The following is a 14,832-nucleotide window of genomic DNA, read 5'->3' on the forward strand; positions in this document are numbered from 1 at the left end:
AAGAAGATCCAACCAGTCCATCCTGTAGGAAATCAGTCCTGAATATTCATTGGAAGGACTGATGCTGAAGCTGAAACTCAAGTACTTTGGCCACCTGATGCGAAGAGCTGACTCATTTGAAAAGACCCTGATGCTGGGAAAGATTGAAGGCAGGAGGAGAAGGGGACGACAAAGGATGAGATAGTTGGATGGCATCACCGACTGAATGGACATGAGTTTGAATAGACTCAGGGAATTGGTGATGGACAAGGAGGCATGGCATGCTGCAATCCATGGGGTCACAAAGAGTCAGACACGACTGAGCGACTGAGCTGAACTGAACTGAGGCAGAGGGGTTCCTAGCCTGTGGTCCAAACCCTTTGATAATAATAAACAGTCAGTTTTACTTGGTACATTCCTTCTCACTTTCATTTTCTGGAACCTATTGTGGTGGTAGGGTGGTTGGTCAAGAATTATGGTATTCTGAATCTTGGTTAGGTACTATTGTTGTTTAGTCCCTAAATCGTGTCTCTCTCTTTGCAACCCCATGAACTGTAGCCCACCAGGCTCCTCTGTCCATTGGATTTCCCAGGTCAGAATACTGCAGTGGGTTGCCATTTCCTTCTCCAGGGGATCTTCCTGACCCCAGGGATTGAATCCACATCTCCTTCATTGGCAGGCAGATTCTTTACCACTGAGCCACCTGGGAAGCCCTGGTTAGTTTAAGGTCTTAACACTCTTACTTTCAACTGGATTGAGACCTACTTTTACTTACTTTATCACAGCTGTTTCATTTTGCGATTACCTTTAATTGTATCAGGTTATTTTGGTTATGTTATTGGCTAAATAGTTGTCTAGATGGTTGTCATTTTTCACTGGATTGTATTTACTTCATCATGTGTTCTTCTGCATCACAGTAATGTTTAGGATCTTTGAAGGGTTTGATTTTTATGCTTTATTATCTTTAGTTTTGGTCCTGCTTCTCTGTTCTTGCTTTCCTTTACCCAGAAATGAATGAGCAGATAAGTAACTGAATGTGAGTGAAAGTTGATCAGTCGTGTCCAAGTCTTTGCGACCCCATGGCCTATACAGTCCATGAACTTCCCCAGGCCAGAATACTGAAGTTGGTAGCCTTTCCCTTCTCCAGGGGATCTTCCCAATACACGTATTGAATCCAGGTCTCCCGCGTTGGGGGCAGATTCTTTGCCAGCTGAGCCACAAGGGAAGCCCAGGAATACTGGAGTGGGTAGCCTGTTCCTTCTCTAGTGGATCTTCCCGACCCAGGAATCAAACTGGAGTCTCCTGCATTGCAGGTGGGTTCTTTACCAACTGAGCTGTAAGGGAAGCCCTAGTAACTGAATGCTGCTGCTAAGTCGCTTCAGTTGTATCCGACGGCGCGATCCCAGAGATGGCAGCCCACCAGGCTCCTCCGTCTCTGAGATTCTCCAGGCAAGAACACTGGAGTGGGTTGCCATTTCCTTCTCCAGTGCATGAAAGTGAAAGTGAAGTCGAGCCGTTGTGTCCAACTCTTCGCGACCCCATGGATTGTAGCCTACCAGGCTCCTCCGTCCTTGGGATTTTCCAGGCAAGAGTACTGGAGTGGAGTGCCATTGATGTTTGTAAATATATACACACATATACACAGAGTGCATTTTCTCTATTCTGAGATTAAATATTGTGATATGTACTCTTGATTTAATATACTTTAAAGAAAGAAGAAGCATTAAATTTATTTTGAAAATACTTCTTAGAAATTAACTGAGAGAAGCATACATTTATCCATACAGTTCCTATACCATCTTCTTTGGAATCATAATACAAGAGTGAGTCTAATCCTTTTTCATTCTGACATGCTGATTTTCCTCACCTGTTATTGCCTTTTTTACACATTATGATTATCAGTGTAGTTTTGAGTCATATGGGAAATGTTTGGAATTTAACTGCTTTTCTTTTTTAGCTAAATTCATAGTTTCAGTTTTTCTATAGATAAACTGAATTAAATAACTTCTCTTTTGAGTCAGCTGGAAACTTCTGACAGATATCCAGCACTTGGGTAATAGTACTTTATAAAATGTAAAGTGGTCTCACTGGTGTCTCCCAGCTCTGATAATTCTGTGATCTATTTTGAAGGACTGGACAATTTCTGTTGCCTTTAATTGCTCTTGCTTGTCTTGGAACAGACAATATTTGCATCACGGTAGCTTTTTATTTCAGTGCTTTCTGAAAACGTTCTCAAGCAACAGTCAGGCTTTGGGATTTAATTTAACATTCTATAGCTTGTGAGTTTACCCATGTAGCTAATTCAGCTGTGGTGATATTTGGATAAACAGATACTTCCTATGGGAAGGTATTTCTCACAGTTTTACACCTGGGCAAGCAGTTACATACATCACAACTTACTCTTGCTTAACTACTAGTACATTTTTCTGAACATTAATTCAGATACTTCTGTTTTCAGAAACCTAAAAGTATTATTTTAAGGGAAACAAGCATCTTTAGAATTGAGAAAATATGATAGGAAATAAGTACACAATAATCCTGATGTCTGCCAAGTGGTAGAATTATAAGTTTTGATCTGATCAGGTAGCAGTTAGAAAAATTAGTGTTGAGCCTGTCCATATGCAAATGTGTGGTTAACTTTTTAAAAACTGAAAAACTAGTGAAGCTATGCAAATAGTAACCCAAAGCGAGAAGACTAAAAAATTAAGTACGTCTAAATGAAAAAACCACCGCAAAATTAAAAAGGAAAATAACAAAATGGAAGATATTTACAAATTTGACCTTAAATACTATCTAAAGTAATCATGAATATGTCAGGCGAGTGTATGCTCCTCGGTTCTTTGTCTCATAACAACAAAAATTTGGAGTGACGGACATTGAAGCCCCCACGGCGGGTCACAGCTCTTGGATGACAGACTGTGTTACAGCTCTTAAATAAATCAGTGTTACAGCTCAGTGTTATAGCTCTATTTATTTAGATAATAGCAGGAAAACCCATCTTCGAGGTGTGAGGGCACGTGGATCCAAAGATGGGAAGAGAAGAGCGCCCCATCGTGCAGGAGAGAGAGAGAGTGAAGAGGGCTTTGGCTCCTCTTTTTATTTGTTTTTTTTGTTGTTGTTCCCCCAGGCCTGTCCTATGCAAATTGGGCTTAGGCAGGAGCGTTGTTTGTTTTACCTGAGGTTCTCACTCCAGTCCTCGGACCTTCCTTTGTTCTATTTTCGCAGGCTTTCCCCTTCCAGGTCTTTTAGCCACCGCCATTTTGGACTCCTTTTCCCTATTCTAACTACCTAACAAATATTTAAAAATAATTATAACACGAAGATTCCAGTAAGTACATTGATAAAATTATGTCTATTAGGTCAGTGTAGAGTTATTAGAATAAACAAACATAAGGAAAAGAGTTCATCCTCCTGGGTAACTGAAACAATAGTGAATAATCTTTTTTTACTTATTTAATAACTATAATAAAGTAGTCCATAGGGAATCGAGTACTCGTGCATTGTTTTGGAATTGGTACAGTTGGCCTGTATGGTTTTCTGATGAGAAATTCGCCGGTAGATAATGCATTGTTTTTCTCTGCCTGCATACACTATTTAGTTCTTTGTGTTTTGTTTCAAAAATTTTTTTTAAATGTGAGTGTGTTTGGATTTTGGGGGGGTTTAACCCATTTGCAGTTTGCTCAGCTCTTCTTGAATTTTGTTAGCTTATGATTTTAACCAAATTTTTAAAATTGTCAGCAGTTATTTCTTCAAATAATTTTTCAGCCCATGCTTTTTCGCCCCTTTTTCTAGGACTTTGATGACATGAATGTTAGATGTTATGTAATTGTTCCGGTGGTCCCTGAGGCTCCATTTATTTTTTTCAGTCTATTCCTTTTCTCTTGTTCAGGTTGGAGGATTTCTGTTGATCAATCTTTAAGTTCACTTGCTTTAATATCAATTTTTTCTTTGTTATTGCCATCCTGCTGTTGAATCCATCCATTGAATTTAATTTTGGCTATTGTATTTTTTAATTCTAAAATTTCCATTTGATTCTCTGTATTTTTTGTATCTTTGCTGTGACTTTCTGTTTTCCCATTTGTTTCAGTAGTGTTCACAGTTGCATTTTGGTTTGTTTTACTGATAGCTGCCCTAAAATCATCGTTCGATAATTCAGATGTTTGTCATGTCAGTACTGGTGTCTGTTAATTGTCTTGTTAAGTTGCAGTTTTTCATATATTGCTTTATTTTTTTCATGAGTATAGTTATGATAAAAATGAATTAAGGGAATGAGAATAAAGAGGAAATAGAATCAGTCTATCTGTGTAAACTGAATTTCTTTTTCTGTAAAGTAGAAATAATAATATCTACTCCACAGATTCTTTACAAAGACTACATGAGAACACATATCTAAAATATCCAACACAGTCCCTGGCATGTAACAGTGCTCAGAAAATATTAGTTACCTTTGCTTTTCTTTTTTCTGATTATAATTTTGAAAAATGTAAATCATTACTGTCATCTACTTGGCATTTTAAGGGAAGAGGCTCTTTAAAAGAGGTCTTAGCTTTTCTTCCTTAACTAGTTCTCTACGTTGTGATTACTTAATATTAATACAAAGATCAGCTTGTTCCTCTGTACTGTGTTATCTTTTTGGTTGGGGGATGGACCTTTTTGTTGTTAAACCTAGATTAGTTTTCACCTTGTTCTACGTCCAAGGGAATTCATCCACTTTCTTCTGTTTCTTAGAGAATCTTCTCTAACAGTTATCCAGAGCAGAAGTGGAATGATGGATTGGCAGCTCCACCTTGCTTGCCAGGAGGATGACAAGTTCATTTTCCCTTTTTGCTTTTAGGACTTTACAGCTAAGCTTTAGGGGAAAGGTAGAAGGAGGAAGTGGTAGAGGAGGAGTGCTGGTCATGACAGAAATAAACACAGTGTGACAAAGTTTACGAAATCTTCCTGCTGCTGCTGCTAAGTCGCTTCAGTCGTGTCCGACTCTGTGCGACCCCATAGACGGCAGCCCACCAGACTCCCTGTCCCTGGATTCTCCAGGCGAGAACACTGGAGCGGGTTGCCATTTCCTTCTCTAATGCATGAAAGTGAAAAGTGAAAGTGAAGTCGCTCAGTCGTGTCCCACCCTCAGCGACCCCATGGACCGCAGCCCACCAGGCTCCCCTGTCCCTGGATTCTCCAGGCGAGAACACTGGCGTGGGTTAGCAACTTCTTAAAGCCACAGGTAGTCTCTGACTTTTGCTGAGTTGGTAATTGGATGCCCTATTGGACTGATGCATTTTGACTTTTTTCTCTTTTCTCTTGAAACCGCTTTGACTTTCATGATGGGAAGTTTTTCCTGAGAAAGCAATATTTAAGCTAAATTCTGAAAGTTGAGTTAGGAGTTATTAATACTAAGTGAGAAAGGAAGAATGTGGTGGCAGACAGAACCAGCTTATCTGAAGTTCTTGAGGTAAGGAAGGAGCATATAGCATATTGGAGGTACCCACAGAATATCAGTACAGAAATAAAGATGATGTGGTATTGGCAAAGGGATAGACATTTAGATCATTGGGACAGAGTAGACAGTCACAGAGAGTTGAACATGACTTAAGTGACTTATCTGGCAGGCAGGCAGACAGGCTAGAAACGGGACCCCTAGAAATATGGCCAGTTGATTTTTGATAAAGTTGCAAAAGCAGTTCTAGAGAGAATAACCTTTCTTTTTAGTAAATGGTGATCCATACATGATTTATATATACACACATATACATATATAAACTGATTTATATATACACACATAAACATATGTACACACATTTTTGGAAATGTATTGTGTGGATTATTTTCTGTAAGTGGTATGTTTATATAGTTTGGCAGTTTGATTTTTTTTTAACTCTGCAGCATATTTAGATCTGTGTTTTGTTGTTGTTTTATTTTTCTGCATTGTGTTTTATACTCTGGCTGTATCAGTCTTATTTGGAGCCTCAAGGTTTTTACTGCAGATTGTTTATAAGTTTTTAAAACTACAAACAGTGGAGTCAGGAGTATCTTGTATGTACTTTCTCATGTACCTGCATGATAGTTGCTTTAAGATAAAAAGAAGTGGAATTGCAGAACCATATGGTATATGAACTTTAAATGTTTCCTAAGGAAAATTTCAAACTTAATGCCAAAGTAGACAAAATAGAAGAATGAACTACTCACCTTCAACAGTTATCAGTCTTGTTTTATCTGTACTTTCATTCACTTTATCTCCTCTCACATTTTGAAACAAATCCAGATACTGAGTCATTTGAGCTGTAAATATTCCATGTGTTCCTGGAAAAATATAAGGTGTTTTTGTTTTTTTAAGAAAAATGGAATTGTAATACCATTCCCTGAATATTCGTTGGAAGGACTGAAGCTGAAGCTGAAGCACCAATACTTTGACCATGTGATGCAAAGAGCCATCTCATTGGAAAAGACCTGATTGGGAAAGATTGAAGGCATGAGGAAAATGGGGTGACAGAGGATCAGATGGTTGGATGGCATCATCCACTCAATGGACATGAGTTTGGGCAAACTCTGGGAGATAGTAAGGGACAGGGAAGCCTGGTGTGCTGAAGTTCATGGGATTGCAAATGGTTGGACACAACTGAGTGACTGAACAACAAATCACACTTGAAAATTAACAATAATTCTTTAATATCTTTGAATATTGAGTCAGTATTCAAAATTTAAATTGTTTTAATGTCAGAAACATTTAATGTGAGAAACATTTCTTCCATTTTTTTTTTTATTATTTACTTGTTTGAATTATGATCCAGATAAGGTTCACTTTTGAAAACTTTGTTTTCTACTTAAAGACCTTACTCATATTCCACAGATTTTTTTTTTTTTATTTCTAGGTGCTTTTTGTTTTTGTCTTTTCTGGAATGGAGTGGTTCTGATTTCTTTAAAACAAATCATAGTCTACCTGTTTCCAGTTCTGATTTCCCCGTTCCCTCCTTTATTTTACTTTACATTTTCACAGCATTTGTCACCTTTTCACAGACTTGATAATTTACCTATTTATTATGTGTATTGTACTACCTGTGTTCCTTACTGTCTCTCCAAATCTGGAATGTAATTTTTACAAGGATAGGGATCTATCTTTTTATTTCTTGACATCATACTGAGAACTGACATGAATTCTATGAGTTTTATATTCTCTTTTGAGTTTTATAAGGAGAAGTTTTCATGTTATATGCAAATAATGACTTTTGGGGAGTCTCTTCCTTTCTAGAATTAATTTAACTTTTCCTTAGTTTATTGCATTGACTAAGTCTTCTAATACTGTGTTGAATAGTTCATGGGATTTCCCTCAGTATTTGTTTTTAACATACATGAATATTCATTTGTTACTTTATTCCTAAGTATTGATACAATGTTTACTATTGACTTCTGATAGATTTTAACAAAGTAGGGAAGTTCATTTTTTGTTCCTATGTTGCTAAAAGTTTTTATTTTGGAATTTTGAATTTTATCAATGGAAAAGACACATAAATAATCTATATTAATGAAAGTTATCACCATTTTGTAGATGATACCACCAAGAGCGAGGAGTTGAACATATAGTGGTTGCTAAGAAACAGAAATTTAGTGGAGCTTTTGGCAGTCTTAAAGGGTGGAGAGACTGTTGGACTTCAGGATTACAAGACATCTAGGGCTTGAATGACCAAGATCCTAAAGAGAATATAAACACAGAGAAGGAGAGCCAAAAGTCTGAACCATGTTTCCACCAGAAGTTTTTGCAGATTGCTAAACTGCACAAGCCAATAGGCAGAAAAGTTGAACCACTGGTGGCTACTAAGAAGTTGAGAAGCTAAGCAGAATATTCAGCAGTTTCATGGTACTAAAGAAATAGAAGAATCCTGGTAGATAGCCTAGACTTTCAGTTGAGATCTATAAATAACTATATTGTAACAGTAAGTGTAAACCAGAGAAGACCAGGTCTTTTTATTTTTTTAATTGAATTATATGTAGTTCATGTATAATATATTATATAATATAGTGATTCACAATTTTTAAAGGTTATACTCCCTTTATAGTTATAACGGCTATATTCCCTGTGTTGTACATTTTTTAAAAAATATTTATTTATTTATTTGGGTGTGCCGGGTCTTCGCTGCAGCATGTGGGATCTGGTTTCCTGACCAGGGATTGAACCCGTGTCCCCTATGTTGGGAGCACAAAATCTTAACCATTAGGCCACCAGGAAAGTCCCAATATTTGTAGTTTTTAAAACAATTATTTATTTATTTCATTTCATTCTTGGTTGCCCTGGGTCTTTGTTGCTGCACATGGGTTCTCTCTAATTGTAGCGAGCAAGGGCTACCCTTTGTGACAGTGTGTGGACTTCTCACTGCAGTAGCTTGTCTTGTTGCAGAGCACAGGCTGTAGGTGTGCAGACTTCAGTAGTTGCAACATTCAGGCTCAGTAGTTGTGACTCTTGGATTCTAGAACTTGGGCTCAGTAGTGGTGGCACATGGGCATAGTTGCTCTGCATAATGTGGAATCCTCCTAGACTAGAGACTGAACCTATGTCGCCCGAATTGGCAAGTGGATTCTTATCCACTGTACCACTAGGAAAGTCCCAGCTGTAATACCTTGTGCCTCTTAGGTCTCTGCCCCTCCCCACTTCCCTGTCTCTACTTACAACCACTAATTTGTTCTCTATATATGTATCTACTTTTTTGTTATATTCAATAGTTTCATTTTTTAAATTTCACATAAAAGTGATGTCATACAGTATTTGTCTTCCTGTGTCTTGACTTATTTCACTTAGCATAATGCCCTCCAAGTCCATCCATGTTACAAATGGCAAAATTTCATTCTTTTTTTATGGCTGAGTAGTATTCCATAGTGTGTTGTGTGTATGTGTGTATATACATATGCATCACATCTTCTTTATTCATTCGTCTGTTGATAGACACTGAGGTTGTTTCCATATCTTGGCTATTGTAAATAATGCTGCTGTGACCATTGGGTGCATGTTCATCAGTCTCAGTATGATTGAAAATTGTCGTCAGATTAGCTTAATATCTGATTAAATGGAATTAGGTCCCATTACCAACCAGAAACTAAAGAAGATCTATTGAAAAAGATATCAGACACAACCTCTACAATTTTTATTATGCAATATCTGACATTCAGTCTCCAAATTCCAGGCATGCCAAGAGTTATGAACAAGAGAAAAACACATATGTAACCACAGATGATCAGATGTGGACTTCAGTGCCACTTCTTTCATCCCTCTTTTGTTTCAGACGAGAAATCTGTCATTTGAATTTTTTTTTTCATATAGGTAAAGCATTGTTTCTCTCTGGCTATTTTCATTATATTTTCTTTGTCCTTAGTTTTCAGAAGCTTAACTGTAAACTCTCTTGGTGTGGATTATTTTAAACTTATCTTGTTTAGAATTCACTTAGTTTCTATAAACTTGTGTGTTTTTCTAAGCTTGAGAAGTTACAAGCTTTTGTTTCTTAGTGAACTTTTTCAGTCTTACCCTTTTTTCTCTCTTTTTGGGGCTCAGAAGACATGGGATATAAGTCTTTTGTTGTAGTTCCACAGGTCCTCAAGGCTCTGTTTTATTTTGTTTTATTTTTCAGTGTTTTCCCTCTATTGTTTGGGTTGGGTAGTTTCTTCTGTCCTGTCATCCAGTTCAGTGATTCTTCCCTCTGTCCTCTCCATTCTACTGTTGTTCTCATCTGTTGAGTTTTTTATTTCACTTATTGCATGTTTTCAGTTCTGACTTTTTTTTTTTTTTTCTTGGTGTATTTTTTTCTTGATTGAGACTCCCTGTTTTTTATTTGTTTCACTCATGTGCATAGTTGCTCTCGGAGACATTTTTATAATGTCCACTTCAAACATTATGTCAGTAGTGGGGCCATCAGGATTTTAATCCAGAATCTGCTTCTCAGTAACTTTATGAAGCTGGGCAACCTCAGGGGTTTTAATCTCTAATCTAATCTCTATATTCCTTGCTTTTCATCTGTGTAAAATGGGACTATTAACAGTAATTAGTAACTGCTTCATAGAATTATGGTAAGGGTACAGTTAATATATATAATATGCTTATGGCATTAGCTAAGCACATAGTAGTAATAATGTTCAATAAATATTGTGTGTGTGTGTAGTTGCAAAGTCATGTCCAGCTCTTTGTGAACCCATGGACTATAGCCTGCCAGGCTCCCCTGTCCATAGGATTTTCCAGGCAACAATACTGGAGTGGGTTGCCGTTTCCTTTTCCAAGTGATCTTCCTGACCCAGGGATCAAACTTGGGTCTCCTGCGTTGGCAGGCGGATTCTTTACCACTGTGACGCCAGGGCTTCCGTTATCAGGTAACTGGTTCCTGTGAACTGTCTTTTTTCATTCAGTTTGACATGCTTCTTGTTGTGATGAGAGTTATGAGATTTCTCGTTGTGATGAGTGATTTTTATTTGATACCTGGACATTTTGGATATTATGTTCTGAGACGCTGGATCTTATTTAAGCATTTTGATTTAGCTGTCTTCTTCTGGCACTGCTCCGGCATGGGAAGGAGGGGAGTGCTTTGCCATTTTACTGCCTAGTGGGAATAAAAGTCCAAGTTCCTCACTCTGCCTTTGTTGACTCTCAAGTTTGTGGGAGATTCCTCACTACTGATGCTCAGAGATGGGAGGTCTGGCCTCCACTGACTTCCCCAGCTGGGAGGGGCTAGTTTGCCTCAGCCCTCCTCCCCACATGTCCTCCACAAGAGCCTTTTTACTGTTGGAGAGTGGCAAAAGACCCGACTCCACTGGGCCTCTTCTGACACCAGCCTGTACCAAGGAGAGGGAAGTACACTTTCTTATTGCCAGGTGGACACCCTGGCTCTCCATGTGGTCTTCACTGACACCAGCAGGAAGAAGGTCTCATTGTCACTTGGTAAGGACCAACTCCCAAATGGCCTTCTCTGACACCACTGTGGTAGGGAGTTTGGGTTACCTTGTTACAGCTTGGAAAATGTCCTTAGAAGGCTAGGTTCTCCATTTGACCTTTGCTGGTAGAGCTTGGTCCACAGTTTTGTTCTGTGAGGTTTGTCTGGGTATAACAGCTTTTTGTCTAGATTGGTTCTTTCCTGATCTTTTGGCTGGGGAGAACAGGATTTTTTTTATTTGGTTGATTGTTTTGAAGGGTCTGGGCCTGTTGATATTTCTAGGTTTCAAGCTTCGTCAGCTCCAAGTCTAGAGCATATGTGGCACAAAAGAAAACCCATAGAACTCACCACCATGTTGTTTTCCTTAGATCTGGTGATTTCTAACTGATCCACCTTCTTCTCGCCACCTTTAGAGTCTACTTATGTTTGTTATATCAATATTTGTTGTCCAGACTTTTTAGTTTTACTTAGTGGGAAGAACAGGGAAAAATATTATCTATTCTGGAAGACCTTAAGTACTTTAAATTCTTAATTGTTTAATTTTCAATATAATTAAAGTACCTTTTAGTCTGTGTGCCATCTGTTGATTGAGTAGAATTTTATCAGTGTGCCTCACTTTTAGGGCTTTAACTTTTTTTTTAATGAAAGTATGACTTACCATCTAGAAATAGAAGTTTTAGAATTAATCTTTTAGTCTTAATTATTTTGGAGGAAGAGCAACAATTTTCTATATCCCATTTTATTAGAAGTATATACATAAAATCTCTGATTTTTGTTTGCTTAAAGATGAAGTCCCAAGAAGGCTTATGTATTAATTATGTATATCTTAATAAATAAAGAATAGTACTTTAAATATGTTAAATTTATTTACTGCCACTACCACCCCCACTTCAAGTTTTCTTAGTAGATTACATTAATTTCATGCAGTTGATCCAGATAGCTCCAACTGACTGTTTAATTATTCTCCTGATTTCAGGTTCTCTTACAGCTACATCAGAGATTGAATTAATATGCTAAGAAATCACTAAATCCTGCTCTGAGGGGTTTAGAAATAAGTTGGGTAAGTTTAATATTATCTTAAATACTACCTGGATTTTTCTAGTGAATTCCTGATTTGGACCTGTTATGCGCCCTGCATCAAGCTGGACACATTGAATGGAGAGCATGTTCTCAACTTTGATTTTGCTCTTTGCTTATGGAGCTTCTCAGTTTTCTTTTGGATCGGGAGCCCCTTGGAAGCTTTGCATAAAGCTGTTGTCACTTTTCACAAACTTTCATAGATATTCAGAGAGTTTGAGGACCTTCTGAAATCCCCCAGAGTTCACAGGCCTTGGGTCAAGTGTCTGCTCTATAGTTTTTAAGACACTTTTACTTGCTTTGTTGCTCTTTTATTAATAAATATCACAAGAGCCCTGAGAATTAGTGGCTTGTTTTCATATTTAATAATGAAGAAACCGGTGCTCAAAGTGGTGTGTGGCTTATCCAGTTGTGTAGCTATGAAATGCGAGTGTAGAACTGACAGCTTTCTAAATTGTGACAGTTTCTCAGGGGGCATCAGCATTCTCTAAGGTTCTTGGTACTTACTGTCAAATTGCTTCCTAATAAGGTAGAGTTATCTTTTCCTCACTATCAGGAAATGAGCATGCCTTTTCACCATGTTATCACATTGAGTTTTTCCCCACACCATTGTTTCTTAAACTGATATGTATATGGGTATATATATTTATTTTCAGATTCTTTTCCATTATAGATTATTACAAGACATTGAATATTGTTTCCTGTGCTATATAGTAGGTCCTTGGTTTTTATTTTATATATGGTAATGTGCATCTGTTAATCCCAGACTCCTAATTTATCCATGTCTCCCACCATGCTATACCCTCTAGTAACCATCTATTTGTTTTCTGTGTCTGCAAATCTGTTTCTGTGTTTCAATAATAAGCTCGTTTATTATTCTGTTTTTAAATAAGCTCGTATAATTTTTTTTACATTGATATAAGATGCTATTCATCTTTCTCTGACTTCACTTAGTATGATAATCTCTAGGTTCATCCATGTTGCTGCAAATGGCATTATTTTATTCTTTTTATGGCTGAATAGTATCCCGTTGTATCTGTGTACCACATCTTCTTTATCCATTCCTCTTTTGATGGACATTTAGGCTGCTTTCATGTCTTGGCTGTTGTAAAAGGTACTGCAGTGAACACTGGGGTGCATGTATCTTTTTGAATTAGTTTTGTCCAGAAATGGAATTGCAGGATCATATGGTAATATGCAACCATTACCATATGGAACCATTTTGCCTTTTTGCATTTCTTTTTTTGGGGGATGATCTTGATCCCTGCCTTCTGTACAGTGTCACAAACCTCCATCCATAGTTCTTCAGGTACTCTGTCTATCAGATCTAATACCTTGAATCTATTTGTCACTTCCACTGTATAATCATAAGGGATTTGATTTAGGTCATACCTGAATAGTCTAGTGGTTTTCCCTGCTTTCTTCAATTTAAGTCTGAATTTGGCAATAAGGAGTTCATGATCCGAGCCACAGTCAGCTCCCGGTATTGTTTTTGCTGACTGTATAGAGCTTCTCCATCTTTGGCTGCAAAGAATATAATCAATCTGATTTCGGTATTGACCATCGGGTGATGTCCATGTGTAGTGTCTTCTCTTGTGTTGTTGGAAGAGGGTGTTTGCTATGACCATTATGTTCTCTTGGCAAAACTCTATTAGCCTTTGCCCTGCTAAGGGCATTCATTCTGTACTCGAAGGCCAAATTTGCCTGTTACTCCAGGTATTTCTTGACTTCCTACTTTTGCATTTCAGTCCCCTATAATGAAAAGGGCATCTTTTTTGGTTGTTAGTTCTAGAAGGTCTTGTAGGTTTTTATAGAACTGTTCAACTTCAGCTTCTTCAGCATTACTGGTCAGGGCATAGACTTGAGTTACTGTGATATTGAATGGTTTGCCTTGGAAACAAACAGAGATCATTCTGTCGTTTTTGAGATTGCATCCAAGTACTGCATTTCAGACAGTTTTGTTGACTATGAGGGCTACTCCATTTCTTCTAAGGGATTCTTGCCCACAGTAGTAGATATAATGGTAATCTGAGTTAAATTCACCCATTCCAGTCCATTTTAGTTCATTGATTCCTAAAATGTCAATGTTCACACTTGCCATCTCCTGTTTGACCACTTCCAGTTTGCCTTGATTCATGAACCTAACATTCCAGGTTCCTATGCAATATTGCTGTTTAGTGCATTGGACTGGAAAAGGTCAGTTTTCATTCCAGTCCCAAAGAAAGGCAATGCTAAAGAATGTTCAAACTGCCGCACAATTGCACTCATCTCATATGCTATCAAAGTAATGCTCAAAATTCTCCAAGCCAGGCTTCAACAGTACGTGAACCATGAACTTCCAGTTGTTCAAGCTGGATTTAGAAAAGGCAGAGGAACCAGAGATCAAATTGCCAACATCTGTTGGATCATCAAAAAAGCAAGAGAGTTCCAGAAAAATATCTATTTCTGCTTTACTGACTATGCCGAAGCATTTGACTGTGTGGATCGCAACAAATTGTGGAAAATTCTGAAAGAGATGGGAATACCAGATCACCTGACCTGCCTCCTGAGAAATCTGTATGCAGGTCAAGAAGCAAGAGTTAGAACTGGACGTGGAACAACAGACTGGTTCCATATTGGGAAAGTAGTATGTCAAAGTTGTATATCGTCACCCTGCTTATTTAACTTATATGCAGAGTGCATGAGAAATGCTGGGCTGGATGAAGCACAAGCTGGAATTAAGATTTCGGGGAGAAATATCAATAATGTCAGATATGCAGATGATACCACACTTATGACAGAAAGCGAAGAAGAACTAAAAAGCCTGTTGATGAAAGTGAAATAGGAGAGTGAAAAAGTTGACTTAAAACTCAACATTCAGAAAACTAAGATCATTGCATCC

General features: G+C 37.8%; 1 protein-coding gene across 7 annotated transcripts in view; it reads left to right on the plus strand.

Annotated features, from left to right (window-relative positions):
* Positions 1–14,832, plus strand: part of NCOA1 (nuclear receptor coactivator 1) — a 204,355-nt gene that overhangs the window by 56,744 nt on the left and 132,779 nt on the right. The window contains exon 1 of one of the 7 annotated variants that reach the window (XM_065928671.1): positions 11,871–11,934. The exons of the other annotated variants lie outside the window; for them this stretch is intronic. The gene's annotated coding sequence lies outside the window, so the exon portion shown is untranslated. Of the gene's footprint in view, positions 1–11,870; positions 11,935–14,832 lie in introns of those variants that run through there. 7 annotated transcript variants of the gene reach the window in all.

The sequence above is a fragment of the Muntiacus reevesi genome, chromosome 3 (genome assembly GCF_963930625.1).
Source record: "Muntiacus reevesi chromosome 3, mMunRee1.1, whole genome shotgun sequence".
Lineage (NCBI taxonomy): Eukaryota > Metazoa > Chordata > Mammalia > Artiodactyla > Cervidae > Muntiacus > Muntiacus reevesi.